The sequence below is a fragment of the Pelecanus crispus genome, chromosome 10 (genome assembly GCF_030463565.1).
Source record: "Pelecanus crispus isolate bPelCri1 chromosome 10, bPelCri1.pri, whole genome shotgun sequence".
Lineage (NCBI taxonomy): Eukaryota > Metazoa > Chordata > Aves > Pelecaniformes > Pelecanidae > Pelecanus > Pelecanus crispus.
This window is the reverse complement of record NC_134652.1, coordinates 11,135,676-11,153,601: the sequence shown is the minus strand read 5'-3', so window position 1 is coordinate 11,153,601 and position 17,926 is coordinate 11,135,676. Positions and strand designations below refer to the sequence as shown.

Below are 17,926 nucleotides of genomic sequence, written 5' to 3'. Positions count from 1 at the left end.
GAAAACCACCTTGCCCAGTGCTTGACCTCTGCTTTCCTCAGGGATCTGTGGTTAGCACCTCTGACTCACTCAGTGGAGAAATGTGCCATAGAATTATTTGGATTTGAAGGAAAAATGTCGCACATGCTGCCTCTGTGGTTTTCCTTCACTTGGGGAGGTTTAGACAATCTCTCCTACCTCTCAGGAGGTCCAGTGGACCATAAAGCAAGCTTCCACATCCCATGGAGGTCCCTCACCATATGTGCTGCCTTTGGTCCTAAGGTCCCTATGTACCTAGAAGAGCTCTTTTCCCAGCAGGGCTCTCCATCTCCAGCCTACTCCCAGTTCTTATTTACTTCCCTTCAGACTTCAAGCAGTGCTTTGCAATGGCTGGAGCAGCACGAAATTCAGCCTACGTCCAGCAGAGTCCCTTTGACCCATTCCTGTCTGATTCAGCACATATCCGATTTCCCAGGAGCTGTAAAACTCAGTAAATCACCTCCCACCTGCAAATCCCAATCCCCTGAAATTAGGGTGTCTCCCTTCAAAATCACTGGCCAGGTTTTGTTTCTGTAGCTTCTTTTTCTGTGCTTTGGAAAGGAAAGTACTTTGTCAGCAGGTTGGTGTGCTCCGCCCACGGTGAGGCAGTTTAACAACCCAAAACTTGAAACTCAGGACACTCCAACCCTGGTCAAGTCCATGACCCATGGGCTCAGAAGTGAGAGGAAATTACAAATGCTACCTTTGCAGTGATGAATCATCATGGATAACGTTTTTTCCTCCCTCTCTCTGTCCTTTACGTGAAGAAATTTTTTTCTTAAAGGATTCAATTGAAATGTTGTCTGTCTCTTCCAGAAGGGAGGCTGCTGAAAAACAGATCATCTTTGTGTAAGGCAGCATGCAATACAGTAGGTATACTAGGCTGTCTTGTCCTTTCTCTGTGATAAGCACTACACTGAAGTCTACTGTCATTTCTGTGTACGTGTGAATATCTTTCTGTAATGGAATAAGAGTGTTTGCAGAAATGGCTACTGAAGTGCCCAGCCAGTACACTTACTCCGGGAGAGTGACAGGATAAGAGAAGTGGCAGAAACAAAGATAGGAAAAGAGATTTTTGCACTAACAAGTGTGAACTGATAAACTTGACCTGTATGGGAAATGTAGAGAATCCTTACTGCACTTGTCAGGCCAAAATTAGCCGTGCCAATTTGTTTTCAGCAACACTGAGCTCTGAGAACCCTTTACTTATTTTCTCATTTGTGGAAGAAAACTGCTGGCTCACTGCACGCCACTTATTCTTAGCAAGCTAATTCACTTAGGCATAAATAACTTTCCTGGGTGTTGAAGGCTGGGGTAGGAATCAAGAGGATCTATAGAGATGGATGGGGAGGTGTTGTGCGGAGGTTTTATTGGCCGCATGGATAAGTTATGTGTGTCATCCAACTGAGTGCCTAATCACCTCTGACATGTCATCACAACGGCAACATGCTCAGCAAGGCAAAAGGGAGGGAAGCAAATACATATTTCTTTCTCAAGTATGCACAGCTAGGAAACAGTCGTCTCATTTTTCATCTTCCTCCAGGGTAGGTGTTAGAGCCATGTCTCTGCCGGGGAATGGTGGCTGTTTGGTTCACACAGGAGTGAAGTGTGGTGTTTTAAAGAAGAAGGTTTGAAGTGCTGTTTATCAAGTAAGCACAGCCTTCTGATTAGAGTATGGCAATAGAGAAGTAGTCTGTACCTGATTCATTTTGGACAGTTTGGAAAAACTGGAAGCTAAAAGAGGCAAAGTCTGTAGTAAACAAGAGATTGTCGAGGCTCCAGTTCTATTTGTTTATTTAGCTAATCCTTTCTTGTGGGGACAAGGGAAGAAAAGATGATTTATGCAGTACTGGCTGGCATAGAGTGATCGTCTGGGTATCAGTATGGAAAGAAAGAGAAATGTCAGTGCTTAGGTGAGAATTAGAGGCTTGGGAGTCAGAAGGGGCAGTGGTAGCATCACTGGGATGTCTTCTCCAGCTCCTATGTCAGAGGAGGTTGCTTAGTTGTAAATCAGTGGAGGGTAAAACTGGTCTTTGAGTTGATGAAAGTTGATGAAAGAAAGGAGACTCAGAAAGGTTACCCCCATAGAGGAGGGGGACATAATAGAAATGCAGGATTAGAGAGGGTGACTGCAAAGATATCACAGGGAAGCGAGCCTTTTGGCTGCTGAGAATCCAGCAAAAAGGAGGCCAACAGCACGAGCTGAGTAAATCAGACACCATGCTTTGAACGAGTGCAGGAGGGAGTGGAGAGAAGCAGACTAGTCAGGGGTGAAGATGAGACTCAGCAGACAGAGCAGTGATTGCATTAGGCATATGCAAAAGAGCAAAAAGAGGGAGTCTGCATTAGGTTATCAGAATTAGATTCCACTGGGGGTGAGGAAATGTGATTCAAGGGATTGGTTGTTAAATTAGGATTTCCTCACAGAATTTTATCAAATCTCACATCGTCAAGTCAAATCTGGTTCCGTTTAAATGGATCTTAACAAATTGTCAAAACAAGCATTGTACCTAACATGGCAATAGGAGCAAACAGTGTGATCCAAGGGCGGAAGGGAACTTTTCTAGGCTAAGCTATGATTTTTCTTGTTTTTCAAAGGCATCCCAGGAAAAGCGTTTTCCCTCAAAAGAATTTTCCCAGACAGGTATTTGCCTTCTTTTTGGCTGGTTATGGTTGTATTCCTTGTATTCCTCTTTCTTTTTTTTTTTTTTTTTAATCTCCAACTTTCACTTCTCAAAGCACAAGGTGATAGAGAGATATCTGCATCTGCAGCAAGAGGCAGTGCGTCATTACCGCCATACAGGGAGGCTGACCATGTGGGAGATCTCTTCCACGTCACCATTTTCCTCCATCTGTGGAACTAGCAGGGTATGACTACAGGACTTTGCTGAATAGGGTCTTGGAAAAATCTAGCTGTAAACTCACAAAGCCTGGCTTTGTGTCCAGAAATGGTGTTTCCACACAGTATATCTGATTTCCATAGCTGTACACTCTTCTAAATACCAGCCAATGCAAGCCCATGTAACCATGTTACATTCCTTTCTTTTCTCTTTCTTAAATCAGCCAATTTGTGTAAACCTGTAAAGAGACAAACTGACACCACTTTGACCAGAGAGTCAATGCTGATTGTTATTAATTACTTAAAACTTTTTTTAAAAAAAAATAAGGCCAGGTCTGTGCTGCAGATTTCTATCAGCACAGCTGTTCTGGTCAGACTGACACCTCTCAGTGAGCAAACACTACACATGTAGATGCAATTATACCTCAAAATGGTGCTTGTTTTGCTTGCGGGGATGATTTTACTATACCACTACAAAGAGCAGATTTGCCAGTGTAAGTTTACACCGCCCCAGGAATGCTTTGTCTGTTTACTGTGCTGGTATTCCTTTATCAGTAAGGCATTTGCAGTGTAGACATGGTCTTATTTGGAGGGCTGGTTTTAATCCTGACACATGCTAAAGTGATTACACTGCTGATTGAGAACTCAATAGAAGGACTCCAACTGATTTGCTCTGGATCAGGGCCTGAAAGGAGAGGAATTATCTTGTGGTTTGAACACAGGGGTTCCTCATGCACATCCTGGGTTTGATATTGACTTCATTTGTCTCTGCCTCTAAAATTGGGGGTGTTAAGGAATTTGTCTTCCAGAAGTTTTGTGAGACTTAGTTCTCTCATGTTCCTATTCCAGGACACAAGTAAAACATATATCCCCACATGGATATCCACAACCTTTTTTAAAAAAATTAAAAAAAAAAAAAAAAAAAGTCTAGCTACTTCTGCAGCTGTTCCAATGGCACAAAGTGCTGTTGCAGTGAAGGCCCTGATTCTGGGCCAGCCTGTGTGACTGCTTTGAATAGGCTCACCTGCTTTAATGAGGCATGTATCACAGTTTGGGATATGTTGCGCCACCACATTTCCCATGGGTGTTTCCTTGTAGCCCCAGCTGTCTTTCCTTTTGGTATTTACAGTATCCATGGGCTCTCTTTTAAGGGCCTTAGAGCCCTTGGATATCAAAGTCAAACAAGAAGGAGCTACAGCGTGGGGACCTGTGTGCAGGGTGTAGGGCTTGGAGGTCCTGAAATGGGTGCTGCTCCTTCTACAGGACTGAACAACTGATGGCTGAGCATTATGAGGACTGTAAATCAGAGAGAGCAGCATGCAGGAGGGTGCTTTCACCAGTGACTGTAAAACACCAGTGGGTTATCACTGCTGTTTCATGCATGACAACGAAGCAATATTAAAAAGGACAAATCTAAAGCAGAGTTCAGGTCAGTAGTTGCCATGTCTTGTGATAGTCTAGCACATACACAGTTGGTGGAGACACATGCTGCCTTCAGATTGTCAACCATTTCTGCATCAGCCTTTTGCAGAGGCAGTGTCAAGCAAGTTGAAGCTGAAGGGCCTTTTCCATTCTCTTCGTCTCATCACGCACTGGACTGTAGGCTATGCAGGTTCCAGTTGGGACATACGACCCCTACCTGGCGCCAAACATGTGAGATCACACCAAGGAGCAAATCCCTACAGGAAGCAGAATTAACGGGAAATAGCTATTACTCATCATATTCCTTTTTACAAATAGTGCATCCTTTAAAAAACACATTTGGGAAATGGAAAACTAGTGTATAGAGCAGAAATCTTTATCTCTAAGAGAAGCCAAGTTTCATTTTTTTATGGTTTAATATAGAAATTTTGGACTGCTCTTCACTCTGTAATCTACTATCTGTAGCTTGCTTAGTCTGTGGCTCTTTTTACATATATTCTCTTGACTGTCATCTATTGGCACAGGAGACAATGTCAAGAGAACCGATTTCTATGACAAATTAGTGCATGGAAGAAAGAGGGTTTTTTCCTGGTTGTGTGATGTGCCAGAATGATTGATTCCAGAAAGACCCCTTAAAATTCCAAGGAGTGCTTCAGAAATCAGAGCATTTTTATACTGGACGGCTTGATTTAAGGCTACTAAAATTATTCAATTATGCTTTTACCTGATCTGAAGTACTTCTTGGCACTATTGTAGACTGCAAGGGGGGAAAATCTATGCAAAAATTATTCTTTTTGCACACTTCTAGAAGAAAAACAATGCTGTGTTTGGTGCAACTTTGTCAGGGTCTGGTAAAACTGATCACAGTTAAAGTAAGTAAAAATGAGCTTGTGGTTTGTGCAGCAAAAAATGATAGGTCTCCCTGGCTGTAACCCACAGTCCAATGAATGAAAATCAAGGGCACACTACAACTTTCTTTTTAAACCAAGTCTTTGTCAATAATAAGAGCACTAACCCTTAGCATGGGCTTGCATTGTTCCACAGAAGGGTTTCTGTGCTTTGATCAGGCTTATTAACAACACTTTGGTTTGCTTGATAACCAAAGGCAAAACTGAGGCAGAGGGTAAGTAAGGGCTGTGTTGATGGTCAACGAATCAGTCAGAATCACAGTTAAAAACTGATATCTGGGCTACAGAAGGACACAATTGCAATTCATCTTGGATAGATTGTCTTCCACAACCCCATTTCACTTGTCAATATTTTCTTGTTGCTGTTATTCTAAGTACTTACTCTGAAACCCCAGTTTTCAGATGACATTAGCTTGTGAAGAAATACAGGGAAGAGAAATAAGTAAAAAAGCTCACTACAAAGCTGGCAACTCATTTTTTAATGCACAGGTATTTGGGAAACTTAGTGTTTAGTTTCATGAGCGTAACTTTCACTGACAGTAGTGCTGTAAGGAAGTGTTGGCCACAGGCTTCTACCTATGGTGTGACTTTATTTTGCACCAGTTCAACTGGTTGTGGGGCTATATTGTCAAGGAACCAGACATAAGTCAGTGGTTGTTTTAACTTGGATTAGTTTGCAAAATGTGGCATATAGTCAGAAACTCTTGACACCAGTGCAGCTCTTAGAGTAGTGATAGGAAGGAATGGCTACTTAAGGAACTACTTTTAAGTAACCTTGCTCCTGCTCGGTGATGGCCAGCTTTGAAGGGGAGTCTGGCAGGTTGTTATATGAACCAGGACTAAGAAGGGAACATAAGGATCCTAGTGTTGTTTACATTTTCAGGGAGGAACAACCAGGATCAGTTTAAGATCAACTGGTTTTGTAAATATGTTCTATAATTTGAGTTTTCTTCTATAATATTTGCAAAACAAACATTTTGTGAGCTAGGGCGGTGCACAAGTAGCTTGCTGTAGTTGTATACTCTATTTTATTTTTACTTTACACAGCTCTGGATTAGAACTTTTGGGTTCTTCTGAGAGCAAAAAACAGGATGAAGAAAGATAGTTAAATATAGTGAGAAATATGGAGGGCAGTGGTGGGGGAGAGGGCATGGCAGAGGGGGATGACCCCCAGGGAATGTTAAGTGCATATGTAAGAGTAGAACATATGATCCTTCTTTATTATTGTCCATTTAAAATTACAATGCGTTCCATTTAAACTAGACATGCTAATAACAGAAGAAGAGTCATTTATAGTGGACAAATTCCAAAGACCAAAGCTGCCTCCTCATTTAAATTCTGCTCTTTTGTTAGGGCACCCTGCTGACATAATTCTCTATTGTTTCTGCCATTATCGCTTTCTTAATGCAGGACATAGTGTCGGGAAATTCCTGTCTGGCACTTACAAGGTGTTTCTAAAAAGGGAAACAAAAGAGTCAAGAGCACATAGGGAGCAGGAAGAAGCTGCGAGGGGAAGTGGGAGCGGAGGGAGGAATTCGAGATAGTAGCAGGGGCTGGGGGAGACAGGCAGAGGAGAAGACAGCCAGCCCAAGGGAAGGGGAGAAAGAGCTGGGTGCAGGCAGAAGCTCTCAGCATTCCCTCTACAATCCCACCTAGTACAGGCAAATCTCTTAAGAGACTTGGGAAGCAGCTCAAGGATGATGAAAATGCAAGATCTCTGAGTATGAAGTAGAGGAGAGTTGGGCTACAAGATCCCCTCAGCTGGGAGGGTGCAGGATGAAGCAGGAGGATCTTCTGGGGAAGAGAGGCTGTGCTGTTCAGAAACCAGGGGAGCCAGGGTTTGAAAGCTGGCTCTGGGAAGCTCATACTAGGTTTGATGCTCAGGATTTGTGGCGATCAGGGAATTGGGAGAGAGCTGGTGTCAAGGCCGTCCACTTCTGCCAGTGCACTGGATATGAGGGGCAAGACATCTTAGCTTGCACTAGCCTTAACATAAGGAGATTACTCTGTACTGTCATTTGTTAATAACAATGTTGTTTTCTGTCATATAATTAGAAAATGCATCTTCCTTTGCCTCCAAGCACTGTAGCCTTATTGCATTTGCACATTTTTCATAATATTTCAAGCAAACTGACCAGATAACATTAATGAATATATTAGATAGGCAGGCACTTTTAAGGAAAAATAATAAACATACTTGTATATTAAAAAGTTAATTCAGTCTGGAGCCAAACAGGTAATTTTCCCTTCAGCATTTTTTCACTCAACTAAGACAGGTTGGACTAGGAGTGCAGTCACCCTGTCTACGGCACTTGGCTTGGCTTGCATACCAGGGGCGAATTTTCTTCAGAGACAGACAGCAAGATGATCTGATTGGCCTCGGTCCAGAGCATGCTCACAAAGGCCCCTTTGATGGAGGGCTTCTTGGTAAGCCCTGTACCAAAAGCTGCCTGCCACCCTCCTTTCAAAGATACCCATTTACAGTAATTCGCGGGGGGGAGAGGGGGAAATAAATAAAGAAAAGTGAAATAGGGGGTTGCCGCAAGAATAATTACGTTACTGAGTTTGGAGGGGGTAGGGAAGAGGAGGGGGGAGTTATTAAGTAAACTGCTGGATGTTGAAGTAGCTGTTTGGCAACAATGCAAGAACATAAGGCATTTGCAATTAAGCTCATTAAAGCTTCATCATTTTGCTTATCAATCTTCTCTGAAAAGGGTGGGGTGAAGCACCATATATTAAAACATGGCTGCTTTTAAAGATAAGGAGTGATCACTACCTGTTTGACTTTCTGAGCTGCACTGTAGTGCCCAGCCTGTGATGGCATACGTGATTAGCTGATTTAACTCCCTCTTGTACACGAACAAGTGATTAATATGAGTTTGTTATTGCATCCCTGCACTCCACTGCTGAAACATCCAGTCTAGGCAACTGCTACCTCCTTGCCTTTATCTCATTTGGTATCCAGATGTGGTCTCCTACTCAATTTTGATCCCATTTGTTCTTGTAACAGAGGCTTTTGGAACACTATTTACTGAAGCCTCCACACCTTGGAATAAGGGGAAGGTGAACTAGATTATCAGAGCCATTGCTTCCTCCGTCGGTGAGGGATGTCCTCTGACTGGAGCCCATACTATTGCATGCTAATCAGAAGGTTTGAGTTTCCACAGAAATAACAGCAACCTGAAGATACATTAGTGAACAGAGCTGATCTGAGCTGCCCGCAGGTCCTGATCTGTTAGGGACCTCGCTCTGCCTGGCCTGCCTATTAACAGGGCAGCTCTGGCTGAGGGACAATGAAGTGTCCGAGTCAGCTGGCAAGGTATCAGAGCAATAGTCTTGGTGTGAAAACCTTGCGGTAAGAGCAGCAGCAACATTGTCTTCTGCTTTTAGCTGCTTCTGTGGGTATGAAGAGTGAGATCTGGGAAGAAATCAGGTCTGTCTTCTTCTAGTAATGTAAAAGTCAGTATGTGTCACTACAGTTTATTGTAGGTAGTAGGTGTGGAAGAACAGTATTTCAGATATAGATACCTCTCGTCATCCAAGAGCGTCAGAGCACTGTAGATACGAACTAAGCCTTGCAGCATCTGTTCGTGGGAGGTGAGCCTTACCTTCATTTTCCAGCTGGAAAAGTTCTGGCACAGAGGAAACCCCAAGAGGCACATTGGGTGTCTGGGACAGGACTGAACCCAGAAGTCCTGATTCTTACAAGTCCAATTTCTCTAATACTGCCCTGACCATAGAGCTCCGTGATTTTTTCTGTTACTTAGGTTGATAGCAACTATATTGAGCTTCAGAATTTTCTTGCAAAAACAATCAATCTTTTCTTGCTTTATTCGTATCCAGTAGCAACTCTCTTCTGTATGTGATACTTAGTGGTGGAGAGGTGGGACTTCATTTAGAAGTGGCTCTTTCTGTAATAAGTTTTAAAATTATTTTTTCCATTGTCTTCACAATATATTGTCTATATAGTGTTAAAACTCATTTTAACTTTGAAAGAAAGGAAAGGAAGGAAAAAAAGAGAAGCTGGGGGAAATACTGATATGAAGAGATGTGTGGAAGGAGTAGCACCACTAATACAAACATGTAGGTCATATTGCCATGTGGGAATGGAAGCCAGCTTGAACTTTAATTCTTGGTTTGATCAAGGTAGTGTAAAACCAGACCCCAAAGGATTTCCAATGGAGAAACTGGATTTATATTTTACATATGAGCTTTAGTTGAAGCCAAATGTTCATTCCACTCAAATTGTGTGGGTGGATTACTTTACTTCCAGCCTTGAAGTATCATGTTTTTAGCTGCTAATAAACTTAATAAAATCCATTTCTTATTTCCCCTGGTGTACTGTGTTCATGAGCCTTGATGTGCCAACAGAGCAATGCTGTCCTGAAAATTCATTTGTCAAGAAACAGGCAAATGATGTGTATGAATAAGTCAAGAAGAAAAGAATATATGTACCACTCTTCCAGTGGCATTGCTCTTGCCAGAATTGCCAACCTCCTTATTTCTCCCAACTTACAACTGGACCAAGAAGTTGAGAAAACTTAAGAAATTATCATATCATCAGCCTAGCAGAGAACTAAGATACATATGAGTTGTTTTTTAAAAAAATGCTTATTCCCCAATTAAAAATATCTTGCCATACCAACAAGTTCCCCACTTTGGCTTAGCTCCCAGAATCAGACTTGCCTTTTCACACAATGTATGATCAGTCTGAGGGGTTCATTGCCACTGAAATTCACTGAAGCCAAGAATTTACAAAACTGATTGAGGGATTAGGCATTTATGTAGATAACAAAAATATCTAACATTATTGTAGCTAATACAAACAAAGAGAGCACTGGGAAGGAGATAAAACCTCATTCTTGAAAGGTTTAAGATAGTGTCTAATATGTAGAATTGGGCTGAGACTTCCTGAGGGACAGGAGGAGGTAGATTGTCACATGGTACCCTTGAACTTTACTTTGACGTGTTCAGTCTTGGATACTGAGTTAGAAGAGTCGTAACTTTGGTTATATACAGCAATAATGGTCTTTCTAATTGGTGCACATTTTCTGATGTCCCATGCTTAGCTAGATGAGATAATCCAATGAGAGCCCTTTAGCCCACAGTATCAGTTTTAAATTCAGTCACTGGCCAACAAGAGGTGCCCAGTGAACTAAGACGTCAGTGAGGGTGATGCAGTGAGTTAAATGTTGTCTCAAGACTTGGAGATACAGAGCTGAACTGAAGCTCTGCTACAGGCTCCCTGTTCAATGAAGGCAAAGTCACTTCTTTCAGCCCCTTCACATCCCCCATGTGCAATGACATGTCACCCCTTTCAAAATGTGGCTGTGGCACATTGCTGGGCCACAATGAATTCATCACTTCGCCTAATGGATTTATTGGGAGGAGTAGGGGAAGGAAATAATCTTTAAAAAGATTTAGGGTAAACAAAGAGTCAAAAAGAGAGAGAAACAAACTGCTTTATGGGAACAGGGAGTGGGAACCAGACAAGGAAGGAAAACAGAGGGGGATAAGAGGCCTCAGGTGCAGAGGAAGAAGTACGATCTTAGGTAGAAACCAGAGGAGAAAGGCAGGGTTGAGCATATAAACAAAGGGTTTAAGAGAAAAAGCAATATGACTTTTGAAGCTTTTAGTGCACATCTGACCCAAATCATCTGTCCTTTCAGAGTCAGCCCATCACTTCCCTTGTTTAGACTTTATTTTTCCTCGGAGATCTGTAATCCTTACTCTAAAGAGCTCCTGACTTGGTGGACATTTGTTGTGTTAGTAAATGCTGCCATTGAAGTCAGCAGACTTGTTAAAACTTGTGCTCTTGCTGCAGCAAATGGAGTTTGCTGTGAACAGGGAGTGCAAGCCCAGTCATTCCTCCTGGTGTGTGTGCAGCGGGGAACGGGTTGAGGGAGAGGGGGAAGGGCCAGACAGCTTGACAGCAGTTTTCCCACCTCTCTGTGGGCCATACCAGAGGGTTTATCATGGAGTCTCTTTGTAGGGGGAGTAGGGGTTATTGAGAGCATGGAGTTTTTCTTTCTAGCAAACGAAAATTGCCATTGAAAATTCTTTTCAGAACTTAATACAACCCCAGGCAGTATTTCTTCTGCACAAACCACAAACAAATCTATGTCCATGCATTTAAGAAAGGACTCCAGGCTCATCTGAGCAGGTCACAGGGAACTGTAGGATTGCAAGGAGCATTGATGGCAGTGGGCTCTGTTGTCTTTGGTCAGTCAACCCTTGGGGGCCAACGCTTTTGCTTCTTCAGTGGGCACTGTTTCTATCCACTTCAGTAGAAAAGGTAGAGGAAGGGGGAAAATGGAAGTTGATCACGTTACATTTAGAGTTTATCAGTTCTCTTCTGCAAATGTTTTCACAGAGAAAATGAAGTTTCTTCTAAAGATTAAATCTACATACAAGTAACCAGCAGACATAAAGTGACCCTACCAATGTAGTTGCAGAAGACAAGCATTGACCAACTTTTTGCTAGTGTAGGGGTTTTGTTTCCCACTGAAAAAAAAAAGTCTCTTGGCTTTTAAGAGATGTTTCTCTTTTGAGTTTCCCCTTTTCCCACTCTCCACTATATCCCTGACAGATATTATTTATTCCTTAGAATACTATTTCATTTGATAAGAGTAAAACCATGGTCAGTTTTTTGCACATCATTTTCCTTAGTTTTGTGTAGATGTTATTTGGACCAGAAAAAGTTGAGCTGCTATCATTCTGTGTTGTGATTAGTGTGTGCATGAAGAAGAAAAAGAGAAAATGGAACCTGCTCTTCAACATACAGGAGTGCTAAAATCCAGCATTGCTGGACAATCTAATGCAGAGCTTTTAAATTGAGCTTTTGCATCTATTTCTTTCTCCCTGAAGGATCTGTTGGCCTTAAGTTGTGTAACTCCCTAATGAAGTCGTTGTGGGGGTCTTTGCTGGAAAATGAAAGACTAGAAAATTGCAGCACAAAGCTCGTGTTTGCTGAAGTGATCAACCTTAAATGGTGTGCCGGGTTATCTCAGAGTATAATCAGCATAGCCAATTTGAATAGAGCTGTCTTCAAAATAGAGATCTGCTGGTAAGATTTGTTTTCATTTAGGTCTTACTTTCAGCAATAGGATTACCCTAAGGTCTATGTATCTGCAGGCTTTTGTACAAACAAGCAGCTTAAACAAAACTACCATTATTATACTGATTTAGGGAGAGAGAAAAGCCTTGTTTGGTTTATTGAGTTAAGATCATATGTGTGACAAAGAAAGCCTTCCTTTAAATCTAAGTTTTGTCCCATTCAATATAGTAAGTTTCTTGAGCAAAAAAGAAATTACAAAGGCCAACATTATTCTTAATGCCAATTCAATTTGTCACCTCTAGGTTTTAATCCCATAGGCTGGTGAAATACGTGCTATTTCATCCAGTCGAGCAGCAAGACAGCTGATACCACCATATTTATCACCATCAGGGTGATATAATCAATTTCCTTCTTGCTAAAAGAACTACCCTTACACTTCCTTTTTCTACCTTTTACTCAATGGCCTTATTAAACTCTTCAATGCTGATTTATTGCGGCCATGGATAATGTTGTGTTCTGTGTTGCTTCCCCCACAAGGAACTTCAATAGCTGTTATCATTCCTTTGTCTTTTTTTTTTATTCAGCACATCAAGTTTTATTTACTATTTTAAAGTGTCTTGTAAATAAAATAGGATGTAAAAGTTCTGAGGGTGGTTAGCAACTTGAGATCTAATGAGGGGTGGCTAATCATTTATGGTATGGATGCCATGGGTCTTATTTCATACAACGGCAAGCAAGGCACGCACGTTTTCCTGAGTTCCCGTCACAGGAGGTGCTGCAACCAGTCACACTGCATTCAACGCTCCCTGTGCAGCTGTGAGCTCTAAATTGGTCTGTGACCAAAGAAGGAATGAAAAGCAAGGTGAGAAAGTGCAGTTGAACAGAACTCATCTGAAAATGTTTTTCTTAACATATATGCCGCTCAGATACTGAAGTTGAAACAGGAAAAAGATTGGGGAACTGTTTCAAATTGGCACAAAACCAGTTAGGTTAAACTACTTGTTAAATGAATGTGAATGAACTCTGGTCTCCTGCTTTAGTCCAGTCATGCTGTGTCAGGTCTTAGGGCCCACAGAACTGCTTCTTTGCAGATTTCATGCAAGTGGGTGAAGCTGGTGGTTGGGTACATGGATTTCCAAGTACATAGGTTGGCACACCAGTACAGGAGGACCTCTGGCAACATGGTCCTCTGGATCAGAGCAATCATACCAGCAGTGATCATGTTGTCTGTTATCATAAGAGCCTTTTAAAATATTTAGAATGTTTATGGATGTTCCCTAAAATATTACACTGGCAAGACAGCAATGTATTTAAACTGTCAACAACTACCTTGGGTCATTGGTTAGAAGTATCGCATTTTTTCGTTGCGGTCTGTTTGCTGTTGGTGGTTGCAGCTGAAGAGCTACAGTGGACTTGCTGGTGTCACCTAGCTGAAAGTAAATTTCACCTTCACCACAGAACTCGATTGCAGGTTGCGAGTATTATTTAAATGGAAATTATTTCCTTAGAAGAAGTCTCACAGAAGCATTTATTTTTTTCAGGCTGACTTTTTAATATTTATTTTGTATTGTTCTCACTTTTATCCTTAATTTGGGGCTAAATTAGATCTGTCAATGTCCCTTTAAATTTATTCCACACTGACTAATTTATTTTAGCTAACTTGTTTCAGGACAAGCATAGAATACTTACAGCACAAAAGAGAAAACTCAGATCAATCTCAGTCTGCTGAGAAAATTAATCAATTTGCAAGTTACATCTAGCTTAATTCCGTCATTTAAAGCAGGCATTGAGTTTCCTTTCCCATGTTACATGGAGACTGGAAGGTAAAGCAGTCTCCATTGGTAGAGGCCTAATTCACTTGCCCTGTGCTCTGTGTAGAGGTCATTAAGACCCTGCACTTAGAAAGCAGCTGCTTTTTGTATGTGTGCCAGTATCTCATTTTCCACATATGTAACAGATCAAAACATTTAGATTGGGTTGATCCAGTCTATCATGACGAAAGAATTTTGAAGCAACACAAGTAAATAGCAGCCTTACTTGGAGGGAGGATGCCTTTACCCTGATCCTGAGAAACTATTGGTGGGTGCCACCCCAATTAAAGCAGACTGGCCCATACCAGCTTTGCACGGATTCTTTTCCAAAGCCAATTAGCTGCAGAACATTTGATAGAAAGGAACAAATCACCGAAAATTCAGCCCCATACAATGTTATCATTTACGTTCAGTGCTAGTCTAGTGCTCAAGAGTGTTTCTTTTTGTTATACCTCTGTAGACCTGCTGGAAAGAAAAATGTTTCCTGCTTCTCATTTGGCCTGTATATTCTAGAGCCACATTGTTCAGTGTTATCACCTTAAGAAGCACTTAAGATTAAAGTGAGATAGCACACGTTTGAGTTTAGAAAATCAGCCAGAGAAGCTGTACAACTTTTATGGTCTTCATCCAGAGTGCATTTAAATGTGGGACTGTTTTTCAGAAAATTGAATTAAAAGGTAATTTTTCAACCGTTCTGTATTTCCATTTATACTCTTCACCCTCTAAATCTGTGCCATCATATGGCTGTCTACTACTGGCCTGAGTTCCTGGGCTAGCCCTCAAGAATATGAAAATCAGAGAACTGAAAAGAGGAAGAGGATACTTTGGCAAGCTTATGTTTATTGGTTATGGGTAGTTGGCTATCACAGTGGTACCCCTTGGGATTATGAGCCGCCAAAATCCAAAACTCCATTTCAGAGGGGATTATTTCAAGAGCAGAAGCAATTACAGAGTAGTGTAGCAGGCAGTGCTTTGCAGAGTGATGTAATTTATTGGAAGTTCTACCTTGTGGTGGCTGTATGCCTGGGAATTACTGTACTTGTTAATGTACAAGTTAAGAAACCTAGGTACTTAGAGAAAGATACTGTTATTTTATTACTAATAAGGACAATTGTTACAATGCTTAAAAATAAGACCATCAAATTAGTTCATGAAGGAAGAATTTTGAGGGGGGAGGGATTTGTATGCAGTCCAATGAACAGGGAAGGAAGAGAGACGAGGAAAAAAATCCATCAGGTTTTTAGCCTATGCTTGATTGGTGCCTGGTTAAAAAAATAGGTTTGGGGTTTTTTTTTTTCCCCTGGGATTGCTAAAAGTTACCAGTCTTATTCAAAAATGTAAATAGGTAGTATAATTGCATGGTAGACCAAAACTGGGAAACTATTTCATGCTCTGTGGGTGTCACTGTAGAAGGTTCTTGGTGGAGGACAGACAGCCAGGGAGACATTGTGGCTGGAATAAAAGGGGTGAGGACAGGCGTAGCTCAGCTGTGCCAGCTGTGTGCGGAGCTGGCTGGAGTGAGGCTAAAGGGGCCTGAATCAAGAAGCTGTGCAGTGGAGAAAAGGCAAATAGGCTGGATAGTGCTGTGAAGCTAATAATTAACATTTCTGAAGATGTTACAAAATGGGATGTTTGGAATCCTTTGGTGTCTCTGTAGTTGTATTCTTCTGTATTGGTCAGATGCAGAATTTGGGCAAGAACTTCACGAAGTTCTGCATTTCTGTGCTTACAAACAGCTATTTCTCCTTCTACAGTCCCTCTTCATATGAGTTTCTTAAGATTGGCTAATGAGATTCACTTTTATCTCAGGATCTTCAACAACTCCCAAAAGACCAGGAGCTTAGTTTTAAATCTCATCAGCAAAGCAGAGTGGCTTCCAGCAGTACAGTGCTTCCTGACAGCGTGGTGGAGCTTGCTGCAAAACTGGCTCAGAAAGAAAAAGGATGCCAGCGCACTAGATCCAACACTGTTGCTTTTGGCAGGTCTTAGCTGTTCAGTCTCTGTCTTCCATGTATTGAGCTACACCAGCATTGCATCGCTCTGTGTGGTGTGAGCTGCCACCCATCCTGAGTCCTGCTACCAGGTCAAGAATCGGTGTGAATGCTAAGGTTTGAACTCTGTTCCGTGAAATCATTTTTGCACATACAACATGAAGGTGTAGATAGCATATTTGAAATAGTTTATTGTTGAATTTGCTTGATAATATATATTATTGCCTCGGCTCGTTATAAAAACTGCATCAACATTTCACAGTGACTGACTGACGATTCAGAAAGTTAGTGGATAAAATAGTCACACAGCACAAAAAATCTCAATGATGACCCAGGACCCAGAAATTGTGCAGGCTTTTTTACCCAAGCACAGATTAACTCCATGCTCCTACCAATGTGCCAGACAATGACATATGGTCACCTCAGATGATACATTGCCAGGGGAAGAACCGTAAGGCCCCAAGTGCTTCCCTGCTACATTTAAATTAATTTCAGTGAATTCTCAATCCTAAATTTTCAGATATGAACAGTGCTTTTGATGATATAATTTTGGGTGCCGAAATTGACCCTGTGAAAGAGAAGTCATGTTTTGAAAGGACAGATACTCATCTGATAATGAAAATTAAGCCTTTTTTTACAGGACTGAGCCCTCAGAAATTCTGGATCTCCACCTCACTTACTATTCCTGAAACTGTCCTAATTCCCAAGCAGCTCTTTTATTTGATGCATATATACTTTAGAGATGACTGTATAGAAAGGGATATTTTAAAACAAAGTCATCTGGCATATTTAAAATGGAAAGGAAGGGAGAAAGGAGGAGCAGTGCTCAGAAGCAATGAAATAACCTCAAAATTTGAGGTCAGGTTATAAATGCAAAGTGTAATTTTTTTTCCCAGAAAACTCATGAGTCCTTTTGGGGCAGGAGAACTTAAACAGAAATTGAAAACTTCAGTAGAAATTGCTATATCAACCCTTAGAACCATCAAAGTTCCTGAAAGCCCTACTTCTGAATACAAAAGTTAATACTAAATGTATTTGTCCATAGAGGAGAGGAACTGAGAGCTGTGAAATGAACTTCATCTCTTCCTCTTACTGGTAATGAGCAGTACCAAAATCACCATTGCAAGTCTAATTGTCTGAAAAAACCCATGACGATCAGCCGTGCGAGGTGGCAGTGTCAGTCCTCGGGGTGAGAGCATACTCACAAAGCATGGTGGTGAAAGACACCTTAGAGCATGGTCACACCTGGTTCTCCCCCGAAGGCGTCTGTGCCCGCCTGCTTGCTGCCCCTTCTTCAGATGGGGAGGTTTGGTTGCTGTCATGGGACCCTCACGATCCTGTCAACAGGAGCAGGGTGGGTTAAGCACCTTGACTAGGTGGTCTAGTAAGCTGCTAGGGTGCACCCACCCAAGAGCAGTCGGTAACCTCGGTTGCGGGTGGGCAGAGCGGAGGTGAAAAGCTCCACGCCGGTCTGACCTCCCTCTCCTTGCCCATGAGATCGGTTCTGCCAAGGCCTGAGGCAGATCACTCTCATCTTTCCCATGCTAATAGTGCGGCTTAGTTCCTCCTGGTTGTCCAAGCTTTCCTTCCCTTCCCTAAAATGCAAGGGCTGCCACGACTCAGTCTCAAGCGTTCATCTCTGCCCAAAGGTTGTGCCCGCAGCCGCACACCTTCACTGCGCGGCGCGTGTCAAGTGCCAGACCAGCTGGCCGCCTGCCTGACCCCTGCTTGTTGCTTCCCGACAAAGCTGTGACCCTCATTAGGGAAGCTGAATGCTCCCAGAAAGTACCACTGGGGCAACAAATCAGTTGTAAGAGCCTATTGATCTGCTACATTTGTTTTCAACGTGCAAAAAGGAGATTCTTTTGTTCCGGAGCTGG

General features: G+C 42.0%; 1 protein-coding gene across 2 annotated transcripts in view; it reads left to right on the top strand.

The window, feature by feature from the left end:
- The window catches only part of VTI1A (vesicle transport through interaction with t-SNAREs 1A), a 276,823-nt gene that overhangs the window by 235,541 nt on the left and 23,356 nt on the right, over nt 1–17,926 (top strand). The window lies entirely within an intron of this gene.